The 27,737-nt window shown below is 40.5% G+C and overlaps 1 protein-coding gene across 3 annotated transcripts in view; it reads right to left on the bottom strand.

Moving 5' to 3' along the window:
- tenm2a (teneurin transmembrane protein 2a) overlaps positions 1 to 27,737 on the bottom strand; it is a 397,797-nt gene that overhangs the window by 257,921 nt on the left and 112,139 nt on the right. The window contains exon 4 of one of the 3 annotated variants that reach the window (XM_059515536.1): positions 17,451 to 17,515. The exons of the other annotated variants lie outside the window; for them this stretch is intronic. The gene's annotated coding sequence lies outside the window, so the exon portion shown is untranslated. The remainder of the gene's footprint in view (positions 1 to 17,450; positions 17,516 to 27,737) is intronic. 3 annotated transcript variants of the gene reach the window in all.

The raw sequence follows: 27,737 nt of genomic DNA, 5'->3' as shown, positions 1-27,737 counted from the left end.
CCACTCACACTCTCTTCCTCTCTGCCCTCTGAAGAATTATTTAACCTGAAAACATTCATAATTCATAGAACATCAAAACACGTCTGCAAGAATGACATTTATGGAGAGTTTGTCAATATCTCTCCTCACCCCAGGAAAACCGATGTTAAGCAGCCTTTTGACTCCGTTTAATTAAAAAAGCTGATTCGGATCATTTTGCCTTGTCAGTCAACTCCTGTTTTAAACGTGCTGTGACTTTTGGGGCATTGTGCAAATTAGCATACAGAGTTTTAACCCGCAGTAAAAGGCCATGTCACTGATGTTTGTTGAGCGGAGAGCTGAACTTCACTCGTGGAATGACTGATATGATATTCACGCTCGACTGGAGCTCTGAGTTACTAACGGGCCTAAGTTTGCCTTGGCTCATTTTCAACGCAAGAGATGTTGCCGGTTAACTTCAGCCAACGGCGGACTACCTGACGAGACCTAAATCTGACAGCATGTCTGTGTGTTACTTTTTGCAAAAAACAATAAAAAAAATGATTTCCACTTGACTAAAGAAGGCAGATATTCTCCATCAGTGCTGCACCAGCAGTCGTGCTTATATCTTACAATCTGCAGTCCATTTCCTGACCCAATGTGCTTGATGGCATACACAGGAGAGTCGAACCAAAGGGAATGAAAGTACTCTGATATGACATTCAAGACACATAGACACCCACTCTCTCTCTTGCACCTCAGGCTGCGGCAGAGAAAAAGCAGCCTAAGAGCTTTTGCTGCAACATCTTCCACCCCGTAACCAGTAAGAGAACAGTTAAGAGTAAAAAAAAAAATAAAAAATACACCACTGCAAGTCTCTGTTTAAACACTTCTATTAGTTCACCAGGCTTTCAAATGCTTCTCCCCAAATACAGCATAGACAGCTGCAGGGGTTTGTCATCTTAGGAGCAGAAGGAGGGGATGAGCGGTCCAAAACAAGATGTTCAGGGACAGGGGAAGTTCAGAGAGAAAGCAAGAAAGTGTAGGGGGAAATCAGAGCAGAAATATTGACTTTATTGTATCAACTGTTTTCCCACCTAAAGGGCCAATGGGCATTTCTAGCTAGATAGTGATCAAAGCCAGGTGAGGTGTCAGTACAACTAAAGCTTCCGGGTGTCACCTTCTGCCTAGAAAGAAGCTATGAGTTATTATTATTAGGCTCTGAAAAGAAATTCCATATTAAATACAGCTTAATATCCATCTATAACAGACCCAGAGATAAATTCTCACATCAAACGAGAACAATTAAATATAAAACTTTCTATTATTAATCTTTAGAAAGAAAGAAAGAAAGAAACAAAGAAAGAAAGAAAAATATTAAAAGAAGGCTGATAAGTGGAGTGGGTGTGTGGATATAATGTAACACACATCCACACGCACACACACACACACACACACACACACACACACACACACACACACACACACACACACACACACACACACACACATGCACACTCACTCCAGACCGTATTAAAATAGCTGTCATTCAGCAGACCCTATTCCATACCTACTGCAGGTAAATTAATAAAGCTCCTCACTCTGCCTTCTGTTTGAGAAGGAACACCATTAAGACCAATCCCTTCAAATGGCAATTTAAACAAAGTGTGAAATAACATGAGACTACTGGAACTTCCTGATTGCTATGACAACCCAGGTTCATTTCTGCTTCTCTGAAGATAATCCAATCACCAAATCAGCCCTCAAAGCACATACAGACACCATGGAGGAAATAAATGGAGATGTGCAGCTGCTTACCTTAAACAATACAAACTGGGGCATGAGAAATCAGACTTATTCTCAAGATATTTTCTTTTACACTCTTAAAGGGATAGTTCACCTAAAAATGTAAGTTCTGTCATCATTTACTCACCCTCATGTCATTCCAAACCTGTATGACGTCCTTTCTTCTGCAGAACATAAAAGGAGATATTTTGATATAGTTTTTCTTTTATTTTTCAAAGTCAATGGTCAAATAGTTTGATTACCAAAATTCTTCAAAAGATATACTTTTCTGTTCTGCAGTAGAAAGTAAGTCAAACAGGTGAGGGAGAAAAAAAAAGAAAGAAAGAAAGAAAAACATGAAGGGAAGTAAATGATGACAGAACTTTAATATATTATTTTAAAAATCAAAGGTTTTTGTTTTTCTGAATCTTTAGTTCGGCCCACTTTTTGTTTCCTATTTGGTTCCTCAAAAAATTAAAGTTTTTGACATTATACTATACATAATTCATAATATACTAGACTATGCTACATTTATTGATGCAAATTCCTGCTCTTATTGTGAATTACATGTTATTCCAAAGAAATAAAATGTTAGCCTTCACAATCTGTATCAAAGTGGAATATACATCATAGAAGTTATTTTCCCACTTTTTCTGCATTTCTCTAATACTGCAAAACACCGGTATGCAGATGATTTTCTAATAAACTAATAAAGGTTTATGTGTAAAATAAAAAGGATGACCTTGGATGCCTTCAGGCTGTGAAATCCCGGTGGTTCATTTATATTTAAATGTGAATCATCAAGCCAAACTTTTTAACAAGTTTTACAAGCTTGTATGCCTACACTAATTGTGCGATTACATCTCTAGACATCAGTTAAAGTTGAGGGTGTCATATATCCCAGCATAACCTGAGAGTGTACTCAGCTGACTGTGGATGGAGAGAGAGGATAAAAAGTCTAAAAAGCAGCTCATCAGAGGACGGAGACTGGAAGAGTGAAGACGCTGGGGACGTGTTAGCTGCGGCGGGATAAAAAAACAGACACTCTCCGCTGAATGATAATGTTATAACACCAGGCTAGATAAAACCCCAACCAGATGTGAATTAAGCAGCCCTGCACCTGCAATCCACAGTCCTAATAGATATTGATGAAGTCAGTCAGTTAAACAGTGAAACAATTAGACCGCTCCCCTCGACTTCAGACAAGTACAGAAGCACCAGGACGGTGGAGCCCTTAGCATAGTCTACATCACAGAGCCCATCTCTCTCAGGGCCCCAGAGCAACTACCCCTCTTGCTGAGGCTCAAACAGACACATTGGAGCTCATTATATCTGCAGCGGGGAATAGCGCCCGTGCCTGAGGGACTTCATCTTGCCTGTGCAATAGATTAGGGGTCTGTTGCAAGCTAGGAACCCAAAGCATGCATGTGCTCTTGCATCAGGGTGAGCGAGAGGACGTTTGTGTGAAGGATAACAATAGTAAATGGGGCATGCGGAACAAGAAAGGTCATGCCATGGCTGTATAAATGTATGAGCAATGAACTCAACATGACACTGAAAGAAAAAAGGGAAAGAGAGAAGAGAAAAGGAGTTTTGTGAGCCGAGCAGGCAGGAGAAGTTGGGTCACGGAAACCCACACGGAATCCGCACACTCATTTCACGTTTTCTGTGCTGATTGTTGATGAAGGTCTGAGGAATTCTGTTTGAATATAGTTAAATGTTTTAAACGGCCCTGAGAGTACACAACGCTTGCTGGTAGCTGAATGCATCATCTGATTATTTAAAAAAAATAATAATAATAATCTCTTAAATGAACATGCAAGGAAATAGAGTAGGGGTGTAGAGCTGGTGTAGGAGGAAAGAAATAGCACTGCCCAACCTAGAGAGCTCTGGCAGAATTTGGTTTGCATCTTGTTGATAAAATCAACAAAATCTACATCTACAAAATCTACATCAAATCGGGTGGTGTTGGTGCAGTGGATAAGACACATGCCATTGGTGTGAGAGACCCGGGTTCGAATCCACTGTGAGACACCAATGTGTCCCTGAGCAAGACACTTAACCCCTAATTGCTCCAGAGGTGTGTGACCTCTGACATATATAGCAATTGTAAGTCGCTTTGGATAAAAGCGTCAGCTAAATGAATTAATGTAATGTAATGTAAAAATCTATCTGGTAGCTGAGTCAAGATTTGCTAAATAGGGAAAATTAGTATTAGAGAGCAATTCCATAAAAGTGCCAATGGAAGAGGGAAATTCTGTTTGTGATTTACCAACAATGTGCACATTATAGAACAAAAACGCAGCCAGATCATTTCTATAATGACCAGCGCAATCTACCAATAGCAGTGCAAATTACCGCCTGCTTTAAGATTAGATTTTTGGGGGCCTTAAATAATGGTACAAACACCGGTAATTTGGCAAGCACAAATGTTAGTAAATCACATTGTGTGATTCATTTAAATACTCTGCAACCATAAATTTTGCATCTGAAAGGGAAACTCGTATAAATGCATATTCAATAAGGTCATGTGCAAAAATAACTGTCCACGCCTTTTCAGCGCTAATTCTTCACTGTGCATCTTTAGTAAATCCAGAAAGTTCTATTTTAAGCCAAAATACTTTTTTTTTATAATATACATTAATAATAAGCCATTATTGTTATTATTATTGGAACAACTGGGTGTGAAAATGATGACATGATTTAAATTTTTAATTGAACTATCCCTCAACACTTTACATTGGCATGAAGCTAATGACTAGTTTGGACCATTTAAAATCCAGCTCAAAATCAGCAACAATGTTCCAAAATACAGCTACCAATTTAAGCTGGATTGTACAGCAAGGCCTAGCTGTTGTTTGGATACAAAAACATCCCGCTCACACAAACATATACACACACACACATCCTTGAGGAAATTAGTGTGTCCTGAGGAAATCACCCCTCCCCGTTGCACTGTATCCCAATGGTATGGCTGCTTTTCTCTCTGATATTTATACTCTGGTGACCCAAAGCCCCAGAGAGAGCCTGACCTCAGTCAGCACATCTAATCCTGTGGGATAAACAAAAAACACACTGCTTTATTCATAAGCCCCACACTTACACACCATACAAGTTCTTCATAATTGATGACACCGCTGGCAACACTGCCAACCTCCCCTGTAATGAGACTGTATGTCAGATCCACCTCGTTCTCTTAAAGTCAGAACAATACCACAAATATTCCAGGCTGCCTGCTTCAACACCAGCAAGCATGGCCCAGTTCAACTTGTTGATACGGCCTTTTAAAGCAACCATTCCCATTCTTCTCTTAGACAACAACCCCCACCTGAAGACAGCCATCACATTCTGAGGCAATCATGGTGCATTTTGCTGAACACTTGAGAGAGTAATGAGCAGAGTTACACGGACACACCTTTACTTAGAATAGTTAGTAAAGATACTCTTAGATTTAAAAGCTTAGCGCTGCAGTCAGGTGTCTCGTCCCTGAAGGAGGACTTCCTGTGCTGCTGTAACAAGATGGACACACAACCCTCAAAGACTACAGCGAGCCGCTGACCTTCACAGAAGCCCCTCCATATTCATTCAGCTGCAAGTTCTGACTCACGCCATGTACATACACAAACACACAAAAGCACCTGATGTTGATCTTATGTGTCAGATGTGTGTACATGATTCATGCATTGATTAGTTGCTTGGTCAAATGGACAGCCTTTCAGCAGGCCAGTTTCATTCTACACATGTTAATTAATAACCACTCACAACTGAAAGGGCTCGCTACATATACGTAAACACAAAATATATGCGGCCATTAATGTTTAAATGATGTAGACAATCTGGGGAAGACTGTTCCTGGATCGTTGATTATTTAACAATTATTCAACCTCTGCTCTGTGCCTTTGGAGAATTATATTGGTCAATGACAAATAAGAAAGGGAAACATATTTTCAAAAAACTAAATAAAATAATTTAAAGTGCAGTGTTTGTATTCATGCACTTAATTTTAAAGTCTTAAAAATACAATTTTCGAGAAAAGATTAAATGTAACAACTAAAAATGTCATGTAGTGTCAAGAACGATTTTTGCAAATTTAGAACGATTCAATTCGATTCGATTATAACGATTACATTCTGCATTTTTAAGTGCATTCACAGGATTATTTAAATGTTTCCCCTAAAATCTTTAAATGCTTAGTCAGGGGGCAAATTACAGCAGCCTTTATGGTTAGAGAATAACCATAGAAAAAAAAAACAAAAAAAAAAAACTTTTGTTCATTGTTAAATGCTAGTTTAATGATGCGAAATGGCAAACGTAAAAATTTATGTAATGCAAGATTTAAAAAAAAGAGCTTAAAGTGTATTATGTATAGGCTAACATTTTGTCACACCAGGGGCATAGCCATCATTTCAGAAGTGACAGAAATATCAAATACAATAATTTTATGTATGTAGCCTATGTATTTTCATAATTATTCTAATTTTTATTTATTTTTACAAGGAATTTTCTTATTTTTCCATTACTTTTAATTAGCTGTAAGAAATCAAATACACTACTGGACAATAATCAATCATTTGTAATCAATATTGTTTTTTTCTAATGGCAATTTTATGATTGTTTTCTATACTAGGCTACATTTAATTAGCAATTATTTTAATTTTCTGCACAGAACAAGGTAGAATATATACTTTATAGTTTATGTTCTGTAATTATAAGTCACTTATTTAGAACTGCATCATTAATACATTTTATTTATTGTGGGTTTTTTTTTAAGTTTCAGCTGCAGATAAAGGCTCATCTCATTTTTACAAAATAAAATGCTATAGTAGGCTAGCTATTTAACGTTTCCTCTCCATCAGCGAATGATGACCCTGAAAGAAAATGCACCAGATGTCTGTTTGCTAAAGCTACAAACGCTACTTTCATGCATCTGATTTTCAGATAAACCTTGTGCTCTTATTTCAAGGTCGTCATTAATGCTGTGATTATTTTAACAGTTTCCTTCGTACATTCGGTTCATCCGCATTGTTTAAACATATTTATCATTCAATGAAATTGTGCATATGATTTAGACACTTACATTTCTGCTCCGTCCATGGAATAAATACAGTTTTCGACTGCTCAGGTAACGCTGTCGGTAAGATGCTGAGAGCCATTGACAAACTACAGAAAAGTAAAGCTACTTCACTTTAGTATTACTGGCCACAAATCCTATAGATCGCACGTCAGCTGCGCCAGAGACGAACGGAGTGCGAGTGCAATCCTGTGACAGTCTCAGGCGGTAAACAATGGAGCGCGTGAAGGACAGATTAGAGGCACGATTCACGAACACTGTTCAATGTCTCCATTAATTTGTGGTTGTAGTAACTTAATGTGTATATATTTTGAAAGTATTAGAATCGCTATAGAAATTACGATTCATTCGGTTCTTAGCATTTTGAATCGATTTATGTCCGAGATCAGCGATTCATGATTAAAAAATCATGTTTCAAGATCGATGTCGTCGATGTCGTCAGGGTTTGTAATCGATGCATCGAGAAAACGAGTGAATCGTTACACCCCTACAAATTAGTATACACACACTCCTTGTTTTCTTTTCTTTCTTCTTTTTGTGAACATTAGATGCAATTGGATGTAAATTATATTTTGTTTATTTAAAACAACAACAACAAAAATATGCAACATACCACATGACAGAAGCCTACATGGCATGTAATGTATTAAATTAAAGAACTAGATATATAACCTGAGAAGGGCTTGTTTTTAAATGCTGCCCTATATACCTGCAGCTAATGAGGCTTTGTCTTCATGGGGTGCAGTTTGACTGACACATTCACCATCATTAAAGGTTCTCCTATTTATAAGTCTTCACAAGGATAGGGGAAAGCAGTTCATTTGAAAGACTTCATCTGAGGCATTTTCAGGGAATCAGTTCACCACCATCCACTCAAAGCTTTTTCAGCACACCCTGGATGGCACATCCTACCCAGCAGAGCACTAGTCTCTGCACGTGTGGAACAAACGGCACATGGACCTGAGGAGATCCCAGCAGTTGGAAGATTGGATCCTTAACCCTTTGGGAAGCAGGCGTGTCATTGGTATGCTGAGAAATGAGGGAAACGGGAAAATGAGACGGCTTAACAAAGCACCACTATGCAGTCAGAATGAGGTTTGTTTGACAGGTCTCAGTGCCGAGCGAAGACCCATGAGATGTTTCCCTGCTTGCTATGGGTGATGTGAAATCACAGGGGTCCCTGTTCAATAGGTTTATTCAGTCCAAACAGCACACACACATGCCAGACACGTAACCGCTGATGCACACTAGCTAGCTTTTCTCACCTCCTGCATGCCGCATGCACAGTGGGTGGAGACAAGCAGCAGCCAATGTGAAATATTCCCCAAACACACATCGTCCTGTCAGAGCTGATGACATACACTGCTCTTTAATAGCGTGCCATCTACGCCGAGAGACTAATACACACTAATGTATAGAAACAAAGGCCATTCATCCAGACAGATAATCTTCTGATCCAATTGAAGGAAAAGCAATAGAAAAAGTGAAAGCATGCTTTGCTCAAATGAAACCCACTCGACTTAAGCGAGTACCATGCTGTTCAGTGAGGCACCTGTGTGGAAATTAAATTGCAGATCATCTGGGGAATCAATAAACAGACAAATTTAGAGGTTTAACGTCTATTCAGAGATTTGGTTTTAATAAAGGCATTACAGTATGTAGACGTTTTAATCCTACAATCACATCAGTTACATACTGTAGTCCACTATGATAGACTGGTAAAGAATCACACACATTCATACACAATAACAGAGATTAACACAAAGTGGGTTATAAAAAAGCTATATTTTATGCTATAAAAAATCTAAACCGAATATACTTACAAAATGCAATCCTCAAAAGTGAATAACACATCTATCTTTTGCTGTAAGCAACACCTTTCTGTTTCACTACAGGGTTTCCCATACATTCATTAATTTGTGGCGGCCCGCCACAATATCAACGCTGACCGCCACGGATTGATTCAGATTTTTTAACTATTTAATATGGGTACAATTGTATTTCATTGTAGAGCTGCGCGCTGCTTGCTCCCTCCCTCTCAGAACTGACAACGGAGCCACGCACGACTAGCCCCTCCTCTTCAAACACGATCTGAATCAAAACATGAGCATGCGTTAGTTAGAGTACGGATCACCGGTGCTTAATGCTTATTCAATCCGGAGTTGAATGGTTAGTAATGAACACTGTTGCTCAACATAACTCTGAGAAGTTAGTCTATGTTAAGCGCTGTCGCGTTTCCATTACAGATTCACGCAAAACTTTTGTGTTTTTTTTCTAAATATCGATAAACTACTATTGCGAAATGACGGCGTTTCCATTAACCGATGTTATGCGACTAAAACGTCATTTTTTTTCCTCTCGCGATCAGTGATTCCAAAAATCATGGCAACAGATGTTGGTAGGTTTACATATATCACAGCCACCAGACTAGATATTATATTATTATTATTATCTCCAGGTTCAGGTTGGTGTGTGTTGGTTTTTGTCCACCTCAATCTCCAGGTCTGTGTGTGTGTGTGTGTGTGTGTGTGTGTGCGCGCGCGTGCGTGCGTGAGTGTCAGAGTCTGTGTGTGTCCAGGTCCAGTTTGGTGTGTGTGTGTGAGCCTGTGTGTGTCTGAGTCTGTGTGTGAGTGAGTCTTTTTGAATGTTTGAGTGTGTGAGCCTGTGTTTGAGTGTGTCAGTAAGTTTATGAGTTTGAGTGTGTGTGTGTGTCCATCTCCAGGTCTAGGTTTGTGTGTGTGTGAGCAAAATTTGCAACAAGAAGTCTGTGGAGCAGTCATAGCATAGAAATTGTAGCAATGGCACAGCAATGTAGCAATAGCAATGTCTTTAAAGGGATAGTTCACCCAAAAAATGAAAATGAAAATTCTATCATCGTTTACTTACCCTCAAGTTGTTCCAAACCTGTATGAGTTTCTTTGTTCTGCTGAACACAAAGGAAGATATTTGGAAAAATGTTTGTAACCAAACAGATCTCGGTCCCCATTGACTACCATAGTATATATTTTTTCCTACTATGGAAGTCAATGGGGAAAGAGATATGTTTGATTCTGTCAATCTTCCAAATATCTCCAAATATAACCAAATTATCCCTTTAAGGTATCTGACACTAAATGTTGGCAATGGAAATGTGTACTTGCCACTAAAAATATATGATATATTTATGATATATATACATGATATATTTAACTTAACAACCCCCAATAGAATCTAATTCTGTGGGAAACACTGCACTATCTTTTTTTCCTGTCCCTTTTAGTTCATCGTGGTTTCTAAACCTGAAAAACATCAAGCAGATGAATGTCCACTTCTCATGGATATTGATTGCCATTGGTCATTTATCAAAGGCTTAATAAAAGATTAACTATAGACTACATTCATAGCGGTTCTGCTAATTTGCTGGTAATATGAGATCAATACAACCAGGCTAATGTATGCGTATGAAAAGATGTAACAAGATTATGCCTACGAGGGTAAATAGATAGTTTGTGTTTGTAGTGGATAAACAGCAGCCAGTCATTTTAATTTAGTAAGTTTGTCAATAGCATTAATTTCCTTTTGGTTCATTTCTGACTTTGTGTTGTGCAGGTGATCGATTACACATTCCTTCAAGGGATATCGTTTAGATCCCACCATTAGCAAACAAGCTGCTTAACTATCTTTAATCTTTAATCTATAAACAGACGATGTTGAATGTGAAATCAATCATTTAAATCTAAAAGACAATTACATATTTCACAACAATAATAATAATAATGTATATTTTCAGAATGAACTAAACAGATGTGGCACTCTAGCATGTAAAAACCAGCGTCTTATTGCTAAGAACCTACAGTATAATCCAGTTTAGCCAGACATTAAATGCACTGAATAAACGCTGCACTGTGATTATTTAAGTAAACATGCATCCTTTCTATGCAAATGAGGCTTATTATAGATTGCATCTCATTCATTAGTGAAATCCCTCCAATGGGTTTCAGCGGTCAGAGGTTCCAGATGGAGATCTAAGCAAATGCAGCTTTAAGCCAAAGTCTTTCTCAGCGGAGATTAACACACACGGATCCACCTGTTGCACTGCTATTTATGCTGTACTCTTCCAATTTAAAGCCTCGCAAACATGTACAATAGTACCAACATCAACGCATAAGCAACTGACACAATCTCAGCATTTAAGCACAAGCTTGAAAGATCTCGGTAAAATGCTCTAGTGTTTAATGTTTCCCAAGATCTATAAACAAGCTTTAAACTATTGACAGTTTTAAATTTGCACTGCATTAAGTCTGAGCAGTGCGGTTCAGGGTTCCATCAATTAAACAGTATTATTCTTTACAGAGTCGGTCTCATTCAAACAACTTCCTGCAAATATAAGACATCTTTTATTTAAACACAGATACTAAAGCTTGAGTCAACTACAGTGTGCCAAAGGAGACCTTGAGAGACTCAGCACACATCTGTAGCATTGAAGTCGCTCTATGTGCAGCATTATGTGAATGGACTATAATTACACATTCTGTTTCAGATGAACTGTCAAAAACTCTAACCTTGCCAAGTGACTGCAGCCCTGAAAGGTGCTGTAGGATTTTTAAATACACCTGTAAAGGCTAAATGACCCCATGTGCTGATCTGGATGAAGATTAATTATCCTGCCAGGAAACTTTCAATCAACTGGCCCAGCCATCAAGGGCATCATCTCATTCACACTGTTGTTAATGGGCACCCCTAATTCTCCTTCTTAATAGTTCCTGTCTTTCACTTACATAGATTTGAAACACTTTGAAATGTTACCTCTGAGACAGTTTGGAACTGAAAGATGCTGGGAAATGAAGTTTGCAGTGTTTTAAAGTTCCATATTGTCATGTATTTCTAAGGTAATACATGAATATATAGTGGAAATGGATTCTAACTTAATGTAAATTTAAAGTACAGCTTTGTCCATGTACAGCCTGACAAACGCCTCAAGGTTACGTATGTAACCCTAGTTCCTTGAAGGAACGAGACGCTGCGTCTAGCGCTTTGGGGAACGTCCCTGACGAGACCGACTCTGAATATCGTGTGCAATCCGTCCATCGGAAAGGCGTGACGTCACGGGCGGGGTGACGTAGCGACCAGGAAGCTATAAAAGCACGTGCCGTGCAGCTGGCCTCAGCTTCGAGTAGGGAAGCAAGCGCCGGCAGGGGTGCCGGGAGTATGGCTTTGCGACGCAGCGTCTCGTTCCTTCAAGGAACTAGGGTTACATACGTAACCTTGAGGCGTTCCTTTTCAGGAACTCGAGCTGCGTCTAGCGCTTTGGGGAACGATGTGCCAACGCTGCCAGACTTCCAAATCCCTGCCTAGTGTGTATCCGAAGAGCACAGCTAAGACGAGAGAACAAAAGAGCCCGGCGTGGCTCGCATGTCAAGATTGTAAAATCGGACAAATGTGGAGGGCGTGGACCACCCCGCAGCGTTGCAGATGTCCAAGAGGGACACACCTGCTGAGAAGGCCTTAGAGGCCGCCATACCCCGAGTAGAGTGAGCCTTGGCCCCCAAAGGAGGGGGAAGACCAGAGGACTCATAGGAGACGTTGATAGCCTCGACTATCCAACGACTAAGGGTCTGCTTGGTGGCAGGAGAACCCTTGTTAGAAGGACCATAGCAAACAAGCAGTTGGTCGGATTTTCTCCACAGGGCAGCTCTGTGGACGTATGCGTCCAGTGCTCGCACTGGACACATACAGTTTAGCTTCTCTTGGTCTGGCTCCCGAAAGGGAGGAGGACAGAAGGCCTGCAGTACGATAGGTTGTGGTGTGACAGAGGGAACCTTCGGAACATAACCCGCTCGAGGGTGTAAGAATGCTTTGGCCATACCAGGGGCAAAGTCTAGGTAGGTAGGGGCCACCGAGAGGGCCTGGAGATCTCCAACTCTCTTTAGAGAGGTGATTGCCAATAACAGGGCAGTTTTAATTGTTAGATGTCTGTCTGAGATGTCTTGAATTGGCTCGAATGGAGCTTTACAAAGAGCCTCTAGCACCACAACCAAATCCCAGGGGGGAGCACGGGACCGTACTGGAGGTCTCAGCCTCAGTGCACCTCGGAGGAAACGTGTAACTAGGGGGTGTCTACCCACTGACTGATCATTGAAAGGGACATGGAAAGGAGCTATGGCCGCCACGTAAACCTTTAAGGTGGAGTGGGATAACCCCGCAGAGAGCCTGGCTTGTAAAAACTCCAGAACTGTACCAACTGGGCAGTTTGCTGGGTCAAGCTGGCGGTCTCTGCACCATGAAGTGAAGAGTTTCCACTTCAGGGCGTACAGTTTCCTCGTAGCGGGAGCTCTGGATTGGAGTAGGGTCTCAACAACCTCGGTTGAGAGACCAGCTGCTAACAGTTGTGCCCCCTCAGGGGCCACACCCACAGCTTCCACAACTCCGGGCGAGGGTGAATTATCGTACCCTGCGCCTGTGAGAGTAGGTCTGTCCTGATCGGTATCTCCCACGGAGAGCCGTCGAGGAGCGAGACTAGATCTGAGAACCATGGTCGGCCCGGCCAGAACGGGGCTACTAATAACAGACGGACCCCGTCCTGGCGTACTCTCGCCAGAACTCCCGGGAGCAGAGCGATAGGGGGAAAAGCGTACAGACGAAGCCTCGGCCAGGTCTGTACCATAGCGTCCAGTCCCAGAGGAGCTGGATGAACTAGAGAGAACCAGAGGGGACATTGCGATGTCTCCTGAGTCGCAAAGATGTCCACCTGGGCTGTGCCAAATACTCTCCATATCTGCTTCACCACCTCGGGGTGAAGCATCCATTCCCCGGGCCTCGGCCCCTGCCTCGACAGTATGTCTGCTCCCACATTCAACCTCCCAGGAATATACACTGCTCTGATCGAGAGGAGTTTGCCCTGGGACCACAGAAGGATCTGGTGTGCCAGCTTGTACAAGGGGCGTGAACGCAGACCCCCCTGGTGATTGAAATAAGAGACCACTGATGTGTTGTCAGTGCGCACCAACACATGGTGACCTCTCAGGTCTGGGAGGAAATATTTCAATGCTCGGTAGACTGCTAGCATCTCTAGGCAATTGATGTGCCATGTCAGATGGCGATCGCTCCACAGACCGCGGGCAGGGTGGCCACTCATGACCGCACCCCAACCGGTGAGGGACGCGTCTGTCGCTAGCTTTACACGGCGACAAGGAGCTCCCAGCACCGTGCCCTGATTCAAGAACCAAGGTTTCTTCCACATGTCTAAGGCACGAAGGCACCGCCGCGTGACCTTGATAACTCGAAGTGGATTTCCCCTCGGGGAAAAGCCCTTGGACTTGAGCCACCACTGTAGGGGTCTCATGTACAGCAGGCCAAAAGGTATCACGTTGGACACAGCTGCCATCAGCCCTAACAATCTCTGGAATTGTTTGACAGTGAGTGACTGGCCTTCTTTGACTCTCTCGACTGACGTGAGGATCGACTCGATCCGAGCAGGAGACAAGCGTGCCTGCATCGTGGTCGAATTCCACACTACGCCTAGATAGGTGGTTCTCTGAACTGGAGAAAGTACACTCTTCTTGGCGTTTAGTCTCAAACCCAGCTCCCCCATGTGTGCGAGGACGACATCTCGATGTCGAACCGCCATCTGCTCTGATTGAGCTAGAATCAACCAATCGTCGATATAGTTCAGAATGCGGATGCCCTGCATACGGAGGGATACCAGAGCCGCATCTACACATTTCGTGAACGTGCGGGGTGAGAGTGCGAGGCCAAAGGGAAGTACTCAGTATTGGTAGGCTTTGCCCCCAAAAGCGAACCTCAGAAACTTCCTGTGTTGTGGAAGGATGGATATGGAAGTATGCGTCTTGAGATCTATTGTGACAAACCAGTCCTCGGATCTGATTTGAGCTACAATCTGTTTGACAGTGAGCATTTTGAACTTCAGTGACATTACTGAGAGGTTTAGATGACATAAGTCTAAGATCGAACGCAACTCCCCATCCTTCTTTGGAACTATGAAATACCGGCTATAAAACCCGGACTCCCTGCTAGAGGAGGGACCACCTCGATGGCCTCCTTCCTAAAAAGGGTATTCACTTTTTTGTTCCATAACCAGAGCCTGCAGGAGGCCGACTATTGTCTTTCCACTGTGCGCAGGACCCATTGAGATACATTGGCAGTAGTTTCCACGCTGCTAGCAATGTACTAAGGGAATCAGTCTCTCGAGACTGATCTCTGGAGTAAGAGGCCCCCGAAGGGGAGGCGAGCATCCCAGCTCCGCTACGCTCACGGGCGGAAATAACTGAGTAGTGCTCGCTGGAGGCCGCTGCACCCTGAAACTCCGGCAGGGTTGGCAGACCCACCTCCCGAGGGCACTGAGGTGAGACGGGCACCGTGTAATGAGGTGGACACCGCTCTACCCCAGTAGGGGCTGCCCTCTGTAGTCGTGACTGTTTGTACGCGGAGGGGGCTGCTCCCGCCCAGCAGTCCCTCCAGTACATCTAACTTCATGAGTCAAATACCTGTCATTATATTCCTCAGAATTTAATGAAATCAAACAATCAGACAAGTAAATACGGTCTGGATTGTGATACAATACACATTGAAGTGATATATTGAACTTCTCGAAGTTAGATAACAGTCACTAGATTCCTCAGAATCTAATGCAATCCAAATTCCTCAGAATTTAGTGAAATCAAACAATCAGACAAGTAAACACGGTCTAGATTGTGATAAAGTACACATTGAAGTGATAGAACCAACTCCTGCTTATTAAATGGAGTTAAAATAACCAGACACGCGGTCGGGTATGGAAAAATTCACATCAAAACTGAAAATGATGTAATACACGCGTTGCCTCGACAGCGCGCGAATAGCTTAGTCACACAAACAATATTAATCCCCTCGGAGATTAAATAGCTGCTCACTAACGCTGCCCGTATAATGACACTGTTTGTTTTATACTGTGCTTATGCAACTTTGTTTGTGCAACTACAAGCTCGCCGACGCCCTCCGTATCAATCTCCTCGGAGAAAGAAAGGCAAAGCGTCAAGCCCGACGCTCGGGGGGAAGAGCCGAAGCTCGGGCTTCCAAACCCCGGAATCAGGCAGATCTGGTGGGTACGGTAGGAGATAAGGACGTGCCCGTCTCCATACCTTCCAGCAGATCGATCTGCGAACCCAACGAATGCCGGCGCGGCTTCGCCTCGGCGAAAGCGGAACCGGCATCGCGAGGAACGCTTGTGAAGGCTCACTTCTCGAAGAGAGCCCTGCGGGATCGAAGCGTCCGCATTGGCATTCGTTCACAATGCGGGCAGTCGGCCCCCTCGAGAGCCGACTCGGCGTGCTTCGATCCCAGGCAAGCCACGCACAAACTGTGTGTATCCCCATTCGTAATGTAGCGAGGGCAGGGAGGAACACACAATCTATAACGTGGCTTGGAATCGCCCTTCATATGTTAGGTCTTTTGCTTTTGTTTTGGCATATTGAGCTGTTTTAGCGATCTTTTAATGGCTAAGGGACAGACAACAATAAATAGGACCAACAGGACAGACTTTTGACATGCACACACAGAGCGCTTGCTGACAGATTCGAAGCTGAGGCCAGCTGCACGGCACGTGCTTTTATAGCTTCCTGGTCGCTACGTCACCCCGCCCGTGACGTCACGCCTTTCCGATGGACGGATTGCACACGATATTCAGAGTCGGTCTCGTCAGGGACGTTCCCCAAAGCGCTAGACGCAGCTCGAGTTCCTGAAAAGGAACTAAATATTCTTACAGTTCAACAGTATTATTGTTTCCAATGTCCTGATGAAAAGTAAAATAAATAAATAAATATATTATTATAAATATGAATTATATATTTTAACAACTTTTCATCAAATTCTCGCTCTTTTGTCCATGTACAGCCTAATAATGACAAAAAGCCAAAAACTATAAACAAACAACTATCAAACAGACCTCACATGACTTTTATATTCTGATACATGCAAATACATTGGTCCAGAAACCAGTGGACTCATGCCTTCTGTTTCTGTGCATCTGTTCCTGAAAATATGGCAGCAAGGTCATCTCTGCAGGCTTTCATGTCAGTACACAAGCTGAATTAAATGTAGCGCTTGACTTATACACACAGCTGTCAACCTCCTTTAGGAACAGAGCACAGCAAACTCACAAACACACACACAGGTGTGACTACGAATGCAAAGTTCTCACACTAACACGCTGTTCTTTCACAGCACATTGTTCATCCATAAAAATCTAACAATCTAAAAAGCTCCAAAGAGATTTATAGGATACGCCTTCACAGCGCATGGCATAAAAATAGTAATACCTGTGTTTATTTCCAGCTATGCTGTTCAACAGCCTGGAGCTGTCTAACTTACTTCTGCTGTTGTTGGAGCACATTATTGAAATGCTCTTGCCAAGGAAACACGTTTGTTACAGTGGCAAAGCATCTCCTGTGGCACATTCACACTAATGCAGGCCGGTAGCCATACGGTGCGAGACCGGACACGTCTGAGCTGATCGGGTGTGATTGTGGACAGCAGGGTTTCACTCGTCAGCCTGACAGCCGCAGCAGAGCTCACTAAAGCAGATCACACTCACACACAGACTGACGGGCCAGCTGATCCAATAAGCCTGTAGTGACATATGAGCAAAGGAAAATCAACTTACTTACAACATCTAGAGGAGGAAAGAATTAGTGGAGAATGAGCCGAATGTTTGTCTTCTTCCTCCGACTGATAAAAAGGAAAGAAAGAAAGAAAAAAAATCAGCCATATTATGCCACATAGACTAGTACAACATTCACAGAATCCTCAAAAAAAAAAAAAAAAAACTTTTGTGCTGCTAAAAGCATTTTATTTTCAAAGGCAATTTAGCTAGTACAACATCTTTTGTGATTTTCCTTTTTTTTTTTTACTTTAAATAATGAAAAATGTAAAGAAAATTTTTAGAATTTTAAAGAAATTTGCTTTAAATAATGCCTGAATCTCAAAGTAAAAATGTCAAACAATTCACTAGATACATCATTCACTACCGCAAAATAAAACTAAAACCCAACAGGAATCCAGTTTGAAGCTTATTACACAAAAAAAAATAAAAATAAAATAAAAAAATATATAAAATAAATGGAAATAGAAAATTGATCTTGGAGAGTATTTTATTTTATGACCAGAAACTAACAGCGAAGTTACATGAAAGCCATAAAACTAGAACAGCTTTAGGGAATCAATTGTCAGCAATCAATTACATTTTAACACACATTAAACACAAATATATTGCAAAAATAAATAAATAAATTATATACAGTACAGACCAAAAGTTTGGACACACCTTCTCATTCAAAGAGTTTTCTTTATTTTCATGACTATGAAAATTGTAGATTCACACTGAAGGCATCAATGAATTAACACATGTGGAATTATATATGGAATTATATACATAACAAAAAAGTGTGAAACAACTGAAAATATGTCATATTCTAGGTTCTTCAAAGTAGCCACCTTTTGCTTTGATTACTGCTTTGCACACTCTTGGCATTCTCTTGATGAGCTTCAAGAGGTAGTCACCTGAAATGGTCTTCCAACAGTCTTGAAGGAGTTCCCCGAGAGATGCTTAGCACTTTTTGGCCCTTTTGCCTTCTGTCTGCGGTCCAGCTCACCTCTAAACCATCTCGATTGGGTTCAGGTCTGGTGACTGTGGAGGCCAGGTCATCTGGCGCAGCACCCCTTCTATCTCCTTCTTGGTCAAATAGCCCTTGATGCCTTCAGTGTGACTCTACAATTTTCATAGTCATGAAAATAAAGAAAACTCTTTGAATGAGAAGGTGTGTCCAAACTCTTGGTCTGTACTGTATATATATATATGGCAAGTTTGTGTGAACTTTTCTTGTATATGTACAGTGTGTGTGTGTGTGTGTGTTTTTCCAGAATCTCTCTGCCATCAAACTGACACTGGAGTCAGCTGTCATCTGACAAATCCCTGACAAATCTTACACCCACCCATGTTCACAAAACAAGCTCAACAACATATGCATGTACAAACATGCATGTGCATGTACAAACAAATGTGCACTTTTCATTTGTGTCTAAAGGGAACTGCAGTGGATGTGTGTCGAACTTTCACACTTCACTGTGAGTTTCCAAGCGTGACTGGAAGCCGGGGTGCATGTAATTCTATTGAGAAGCAGCTTCTGAGTACACAGAGAAAAGCTTCCTCTCACTGTGGGACCAGACCTAATCTAGCACTGAGAGACGAGCAGGATTATCAGCACGTCACTATAAACCTCACCCTGGTTTAACTCTGATTAACATAGATCTTAAAATACATCTCGTGCTTCATAGAATATATAACCAGTTACTATGTTTTCTATTAAGTACAATGAACTTTCAGTCATATTTGTTTAATTTAAAGGTAATTTTGCAGTTTGGTTTTACAGTGTAAACAATCTCTTTAATAAAACAGGTTATATACTTCCTGGGCATACTGCATGAGCCAGATGAACAACTGACAATGAAAAATGGGAATGGGAATGGAATGCTAAAACTCAATGGAAAGTTAGTTAATCTACAAACCTACAAGATATGATAAATGTTCAACTAAATATTGTAAAAACTTACTTAGAAACTAACTTGCTTTACAACGATTACTATCGTAAAAAGCACTATACAAATAAAATTGAAAATGTAACACTGAATAGCAGCTTTCAAGCCTGTTTACAGCCACATAAAAAATTCCTACAAAATTGCATTGCACGTGGTGTTAATGTGAGTGTTTGGGGAAATGTGTGAATTTGTCATTAGATGGTTTTTTTAGTTAATGTGGTGTATTTGTAATGCAGATCAGCTGTCGCTATAAGGTGAGCTCGCAGTAGAGCAAAAACACCAGAGAGTCGACTCAGACTGTCACAGCCAGTGTTGAAACACAAATTAACAAATATGTGTGTTAAGAATTCCTCCAGTTTGATTCTGTGCAGATTAGCAGAGATTCATAATTCATTAACCTTGGGTGACTTTACACTATAGATTAATTTTTAATTGCAGTTCAGCGGCGCAACGGGAAGGTCAGCTGTGTGATGTGTCGCGACATCACTTCCTCCAGGAGCCCAGGTCCACGTTGACACTTCATTTTGTGGCTCCTCTTGGAGAAAATAAAATAACAGCAGCTCATCTGAAGTGCTCTCTTCACACACTGCAGCGCCGAGTAAAACCTGTCACTTACACGCCATGCGGAGCCAAACCGACAGATAAACAAGCCAATAGCATAACAATTTACATCAATATGAGGGCCAACACAGAGAGCAGGAGCTGAACGAGTCTTAAGCCCGACGGCAGGGAGATAGAGAGAGAGACAACTCGTGTATACAGAAAAGGAGAGACAGAGATTCCCGTTTATTGTTGTGCAAGCCTGCAGGGTAAAAGCGTGAGGGGCTTCTGAGAGGTAATAGATCAATATGCACACTGAAGCCAGTCTGGGTCCCTACGGCTGAGACGGATCGTTCTCGCACACACTTCGGGAGGTGAGCCCAGGGCAAGCCAGTGGACTCATCAAACACAAAGGCCTATTTCATGTGCAATCTATAGGCCAGCCGGAATGACCTGCCGGCTACGAGACACAAAGTACTTAAAAAAGCACCCTTGTCAGCAAATATCAAAATCGATCGGCATGTAAATTCAATAGGCCCCTCGTAGAAGTGGCTGTTTTGTGTGCAAATGACTAGCTGTTGCTTCAAATGGAGTCTGCCGGCCTATCGCTCTAAATATTCTATCTACAAATGCAAATAGAGCGCAGTTCTGCCCCTCAATACCTAGCCACATAAACACAACCTGATTGGACAATGAGAAGTGCGTGTGAGCGCCAAAACAAGCTTAAGGCTCGCCAGCACACTCGCACATTCACATACTGACCCAATAACTGAAGACTTAAGACAAATTAGCACCTGCCTATTTAATTACAGCTCCGACTTAATTAAACTCCCAAGGATTAAACACTGCTAACTGGCAGAGGCAAAATATTACAAATACACACATGTGTGCGTAGCATCATGCTGCGAATCCATTGTAGCCTGCGAAATCTGTTACTTCACGCTATTACATCATATGTGTTTTTATGTCAGGATGATGCAAAATCAAAGCTAAAGTGTTTTTTTGTCGATTTACCTTTCATCTGCTTTCTGTAAACACCAAATATGAATAGCGCAGCCGTAGGGTGGATCAGATTATAATCAGCCGAGACATTTAATCTATTCTTTACCCGACACAGCGATCGAGCCTGGTTACACTGATATGACAGGTTGCTTACTGGACGAGATTATTCCCATCCTCTCCCAGATCCCTGAATTTACTAATAGATTCAGGCTTGTTGGATGGAGAGGTAGAAGAGAGACTTAAGCACAATCGTGGATAAAAATAAATAAATAAATAAAATCCTGTAAAATAAGGAAAGAGGACTTGTTGGAATCACGACACTGCACTCACTGTGATTTCAAGTGAAATTTAACGTGAGCGAATGATTGTTTTACAGTGAATGTAAATGGGAAAGTGAAGTGACATTCAGCCAAGTATGGCGACCCATACTCAGAATTTGTGCTCTGCATTTAACCCATCCGAAATGCACACACACAGAGCAGTGAACACACACACACTCTGTGAGCACACACCCGGAGCAGTGGGCAGCCATTTATGCTGCGGCGCCCGGGGAGCAGTTGGGGGTTCGATGCCTTGCTCAAGGGCACCTAAGTCGTGGTATTGAGGGTGGAGAGAGCACTGTACATGCACTCCCCCCACCCACAATTCCTGCCGGCCCGGGACTCGAACTCACAACCTTTCGACTGGGAGTCCGACTCTCTAACCATTAGGCCACGACTTCCCTGGGGAAGTTGACATGACAAGTAAGGCTGTATTAGCAGTGTGTTGCTGGATTTAATTTAAACAAGTGACAACATGAAACAAAGGCACTTTTAAAAATGAATGCGTCTATTTACAGTACTACTTTAATCTTAAGTATATAAGTTGTTCAATAATAAAATACTTTTATCTCAGCTTAATAGGAAGAGACATCTATTAGAAGTAAATCATAAATATTTAGAATTTGTATAGAATTTGTATGAGCACCTTGACCAGCTCAAAAAAAATAAAAAAGGAACTGTCTCAACCAATGGCGTTTAATTTGATTGTTTGAAATTATTTATTTATTTATTTATTTATTTATTTATTTATTTATGTTTGTTTGTTTGTTTTCATTCATTCATTCATTCATTCATTCATCCATGCATTGCATTGAAATATAGAGGATATAATTACATTTGATTGCTTAAAATTGCAAAATTTACTTTCTTCCCACAGCCTAAATATTTCACACTTTTTCACCAAATATTTAACAGTTTTCCCCAAGAGAACGGATGATATCACAATCTGAAAATCAATGACTTAGAAACTGAGAAAAAAAAAAAGAAAAAAAAAAAAACAATTTACCTGCTCTGACATCAGTAGTAATAGAAGCATTAAAATTCAATGACGCATCTCTGACTCGTCTCTGATTTGAAATGCTCTTTACCTTTTCTGCACCAAAATCAAACGGCAGCACACTTCCATAGCAATATCTTACTGCCCGCTTAATGTGAATTTAATGATAACAATCTCCTATTTAACGTCAGTGTGTTCTGTAATGGAAGGCTCTCAGTGGGAGAGAGCTGGAGAATCGTACGGTAAGACGCAGGAGCGGCGCTGGGGCGATGCAGCAGGAGATACTGTGAACCCGGCAAAGTAATCACACGGTACAAGAGTAAATCAGCCACAACATTTAGAAGTCTGGAGCATGTGAACAAAGCCCAGGAGGTAGTTAAGACTGGTTCTTAATGAGCTAATTAGGTTTGTTTAGGCAGCTTTTACATGCTGCTGGTAATGAGGGGAATGAGAGACAAATTTCTTTGCCAAAGAGGAGAAGATGTGGAAAGAGTTGTAAAAAAGAGCATTGACAATGGTTGTTTTGAAATCTTTCCATGCATGTTCTTCAAGCCAACGTTTCCAGATCGGTGTTATCAGACCTTTGACGTCAAACCTTGTAATGAAATAATACTGTCCAATTTCTCAGAGAGCTTGCTTCTTTGCACTGACCGCAGACTGAGGTTTCATGTCACCTGTGCTCCGATAGCCAGGTTACAACACACACACACACAACCAGATTATAACAACACATGCACACCCCACCTGCTGTCTGCTCTCACACTGGTGGCAAAATAATAAAAAGATTACATCTATTAATGCAACAAAATGCATCATTTCAAAGCGCTTGAGCATTCAGAAAAACACTCATCAGTGACTGTGGCCTTCACCGTCTGATAAAGCACTGCAGCAACAGGACCATCACAAGCCTGTCGTGCATAATTAATGAAAGAGATGAGAGCTGTTAGCCACACTCACACACACACACACACACATACACACAAAAGCTGAGATGCCTGGTACCAGGGTAAAAGAAGTTAGATGAATGAGATAGGACGGTTTAATCTTAAATAGCTGTACAGAATCTTGTGCATCAAACAGGAAGTCTTTTCTTTCATCTGAACCGCTGACTGCCCAATGCCGTCAAATCGCACACATAAATACAGGTGATTGTGTAGAGCTGACAGTTCAAGGGTGAGTTTTACAAAATGGCAAGGGATGTGATAGTCATATTTCAAAAGTATTTGAAAAATGTGTATAAAGAAAATGAAGCCAGTTTGTGTAGTGAGATTTCAAAAATTACTTTTATTCAGCAAGGACACGATAAATTGATCAAAAGGAATATTTGTTATCCAATAAATATTTCCATTTCAAATAAATGCTGAATATTTTATTTATTAAACAATCCAAATATTTAAAAATATAAAAAATATTAAGCAGCAGAATTGTTTTGATAATTGATGATAATAATAATACATTAATATATTTTACCAAATATATATTTTTTTATGATGATGATGATGATAATGAAATGTAGCCATGGTGAGCACATTAAATATATATATTTAGAGAGAGAGAGAGAGAGAGAGAGAGAGAGAGTTTTCTTTATTTTCATGACTATGAAAATTGTAGAGTCACACTGAAGGCATCAAGGGCTATTTGACCAAGAAGGAGAGTGATGGGGTGCTGCGCCAGATGACCTGGCCTCCACAGTCACCAGACCTGAACCCAATCGAGATGGTTTAGGGGTGAGCTGGACCGCAGACAGGAGGCAAAAGGGCCAACAAGTGCTAAGCATCTCTTGGGGAACTCCTTCAAGACTGTTGGAAGACCATTTCAGGTGACTACCTCTTGAAGCTCATCAAGAGAATGCCAAGAGTGTGCAAAGCAGTAATCAAAGCAAAAGGTGGCTACTTTGAAGAACCTAGAATATGACATATTTTCAGTTGTTTCACACTTTTTTGTTATGTATATAATTCCATATATAATTCCACATGTGTTAATTCATAGTTTTGATGCCTTCAGTGTGAATCTACAATTTTCATAGTCATGAAAATAAAGAAAACTCTTTGAATGAGAAGGTGTGTCCAAACTTTTGGTCTGTACTGTATATATATATATATATATATATATATATATAAATTTTTTTTTTTTTTTTTTTAAGGACCCTAAAATAACTCCAAGCTTTTTAATTGTACTGTATTATAACTACACATCAAGTAGGCACATCAGTATAAGTAAATAAATAAATCACAGTGCAATAAATAAATAAATCACAATGTTAAAATAAATAAAAAAACATTTTTTGTTCTATTCTTGAAAAATGTCACCCTTTTCCCCATTTCGATTTGAGGATGAAGTATAATCCAGCCATTTTCTTTGTGTAATTCATCCTCAAAGGGAAGCATACAGAAGGTCGCTGAAAGCATTTGTCTGAACTAGCAGTGCTTTCCTTTTCTCTACCTAGAAATGTCCCTTTAGTCTTCTCTACAGAGCATAACACGAATGCTTTTAGCACCTATAATCAATAGAAGACATTGTTTCACTATCACTGATGTGTGCGAGGTGAAAGGAGGTGGAAGGTTTTAGACGGGTACCCTACAAGTGGTATAGACACAGACACACACACACACACACACACATATATCCACAAATAAGGACAGAGGCACACCTATAGAAGGTCATCACATACAAAATGTGCCCAGGTAAGATCTTTCTCCTCCAACTCCCAGGAAATGACTGCATACATGCGCGAGAGAGTACGTGTGTTTTGTGTTTGGGAAGAGGGTGCTCAGAGGTTAAACTTGTACTCCTGAAAGTGTTCCCAGCAGAGATTAATCATTCCCGGCCGGGATGCATCATCACAGCCATAAATCATTGGGCCAGACCTCTCTCTTGTGATATTAGTGAAGAGCGGTGAGTAGCGAGATTGCTCTCTGCATGATGGTTGCCACAAATGGTTTGCACATTAAATATCTATCAAAGTGCATGTATCTCAAGTCAGGTAAATATGGAAATAGCCATTGCATCTCTTTCTTAAAAGCACTCAGAGGCGTTTTTGGGATTAAAATGCATCAGATATAAGTGAAATAGGTGTCCGGTGATGATCACATCGGTCTCTGTAACACAGCAAACACACAGTATGCCAAAACAACAGCCATTCAGAAACATCTGTTTTGAATCATGGGCAAACCCCAAATGCATTTTGCCTTGAAAGGAAGTACAGGAACCGCACACCATTCAAACGGTCATTTGAAATGAAACTGAGCAGTTGCATCTCTTCACAAAGAGCTCTTACACAAGGACGTTAGCAAAGCATACAGTCATTAGGTCACTTCAAGAAGCAATTTTGCCATTTATGATCACATGCACCCTTCATAGTACTCACTTCAAGTGCTTTGCCCTTCTAAGTGAGTAGGGCATACTGATGCTCACTTCTGAATGCAGTTCATCCCTTTTTGCATGTTCAGATTTGCTGACATGTCTTTAGAGGGTGTGGTGGTGTAATTCAGTGGTCAGAAAAAAGTTAGTAAAAAGTCTCTAATTTCTTACAGCAACTATAAAATCACAAACACGTGAACTCTTGTACTGGCACGGACCTAACCCAAATATCCTGTTTAGCCACAGATGCTCAAACTGGCAGCGTTCAGGAGGTATTCGCTGCTCTTCTGCTTCACTTCTGCTTCACTTCTGCTGCTCGTCTTGAAAAGCATAAACATCTTTTCAGATCACAGCACATTTAAATGGGATCAAGGCCAATGGGATTGCAGACTTATTGTAGTTGTCTTTTTTTCTGAGTTTTGCTGTTGGTACATGTTCCTTTGCATTTTCCAAAATACATTGACTTTGGTCTCGTGTCAGCAGGTCAATGCTATAGAATATGCATGTGGCCTTTAGCAAGCTAACAGAGACGTTTTTGCTTTTTTTCCAGAGAGCAATTGAGTTTTTTTTTTTCTCTGATGAACACAGATGTTATCACCTGCAAGAAGTCTCTACAGACCCTTAGCGGTGACCCCAGGTTTCTGTGTCACCTATTTTAGTATTCTGTTCGTCCCTTTACACTAATCACTGTAAGAGACCCACTGCTAGAGAGAGCAGCTGCTGAATTTCATCTTTTAAACGAAGATCTGAGTGTTTGTGCTTTCTTCAGCTCACATCAGAATGAATGCATTTAACAAATGAGTACACATGAATGTGATGTTTAATTACCAGAAACCAGGGAAACCTTGTTTTTCTTTGAGCCCTAACTTTCTGTAAACTACTCATTTAGCTGATTTGTGAGCGGTTTATCTTCAACCAAACTGTGAGATACTTAACTACATAGATAAACTACCAGTTACATGGTTATGGCTCCAATGCAACTTTTCTAACTGCTAAAATTTATAAAAGGATTTTATGAAAGTTTAAAGTCATCAAATAATTTATTATTATTTATTAATTTGCCTTAAAGCCCTACTAATCAGCAAATATCCATATCTTCTAAAGCGCATGCTTCTTATTCTCATTTTCTTATGTTATTCTTTATTCATTATTTCTTTAAACAGAACTGTAAAAAAAACTCCCTTAAGAATTTAATGAACTAAACACCATGTTAGCTGTAGAAACATCTGAGTTTATTTAATTACTTTTGTCTAGAGTCTCAAGAGATGTTATCTGATCCAAACTCTAAAAAATCCCCTCTCTCTATCTGTTGCTCTCAACGTCTCTCAATTTACCATCTTCTTTCTGTTAACACGTACAGTCACCGCATAAAAATCTTTGTGATATAATAATAATGCAATTATTTCAGTCATAATAACTATATATATATATATATATATATATATATATATATATATATATATATATATATATATATATATATATATATGTGTGTGTGTGTGTGTGTGTGTGTGTGTGTGTGTGTGTGTGTGTGTGTTTGTGTAATTATATACTGTAAATATATGCTGTCCTTCAAAATTTGATGAATGTTTTTTTTTCCCCCAATGAAATTGATTCAGCAATGGTTATGAATTTAGAAATTATAGATATTTTGACATAAGTCGTCATTCTACTATTAAACCTTGTAAGTTTCTCAAAATAACAAATGTTTTTAAATCTTTCATGATTGCTTTGTTTTACAGCTCAGTTGATATGTACTGATTATTTATAGGTTTTTAAGCAAAAATAATTATCTATATTATTCTTTTTTTGTTTATTGTCTGTGAGCATTAGACATTTCTTTAAAAGAAAATAGTAAAAACACACAAAGTGATGTACCATCCCTCAAGAGCTGCAAATTAAATTAACAATCAGCTAGAACATCAGGATCCAAGATAGAAATGAGGGGGAAAAGAGAGAAAGAGAGAGTACTGAATTAGCTTTTAATGACAACATGTTGATGTTGATGACTATAGCTCAATCAGTTTCTGGTAAACATCTACAGTTAAAGCATGGAAATTAACACGAGTGCATAAATTTAGATAGAACAGCGTTTGAGTGTCCCCTCGCTTTCACCCCACTGAACAGAAGAGCCAGT

This window comes from Carassius carassius, chromosome 29 (assembly GCF_963082965.1).
Source record: "Carassius carassius chromosome 29, fCarCar2.1, whole genome shotgun sequence".
Classification (NCBI taxonomy): domain Eukaryota; kingdom Metazoa; phylum Chordata; class Actinopteri; order Cypriniformes; family Cyprinidae; genus Carassius; species Carassius carassius.
The sequence above is the reverse complement of the archived record's forward strand: the minus strand, read 5'-3'. Positions and strand labels throughout refer to the sequence as shown.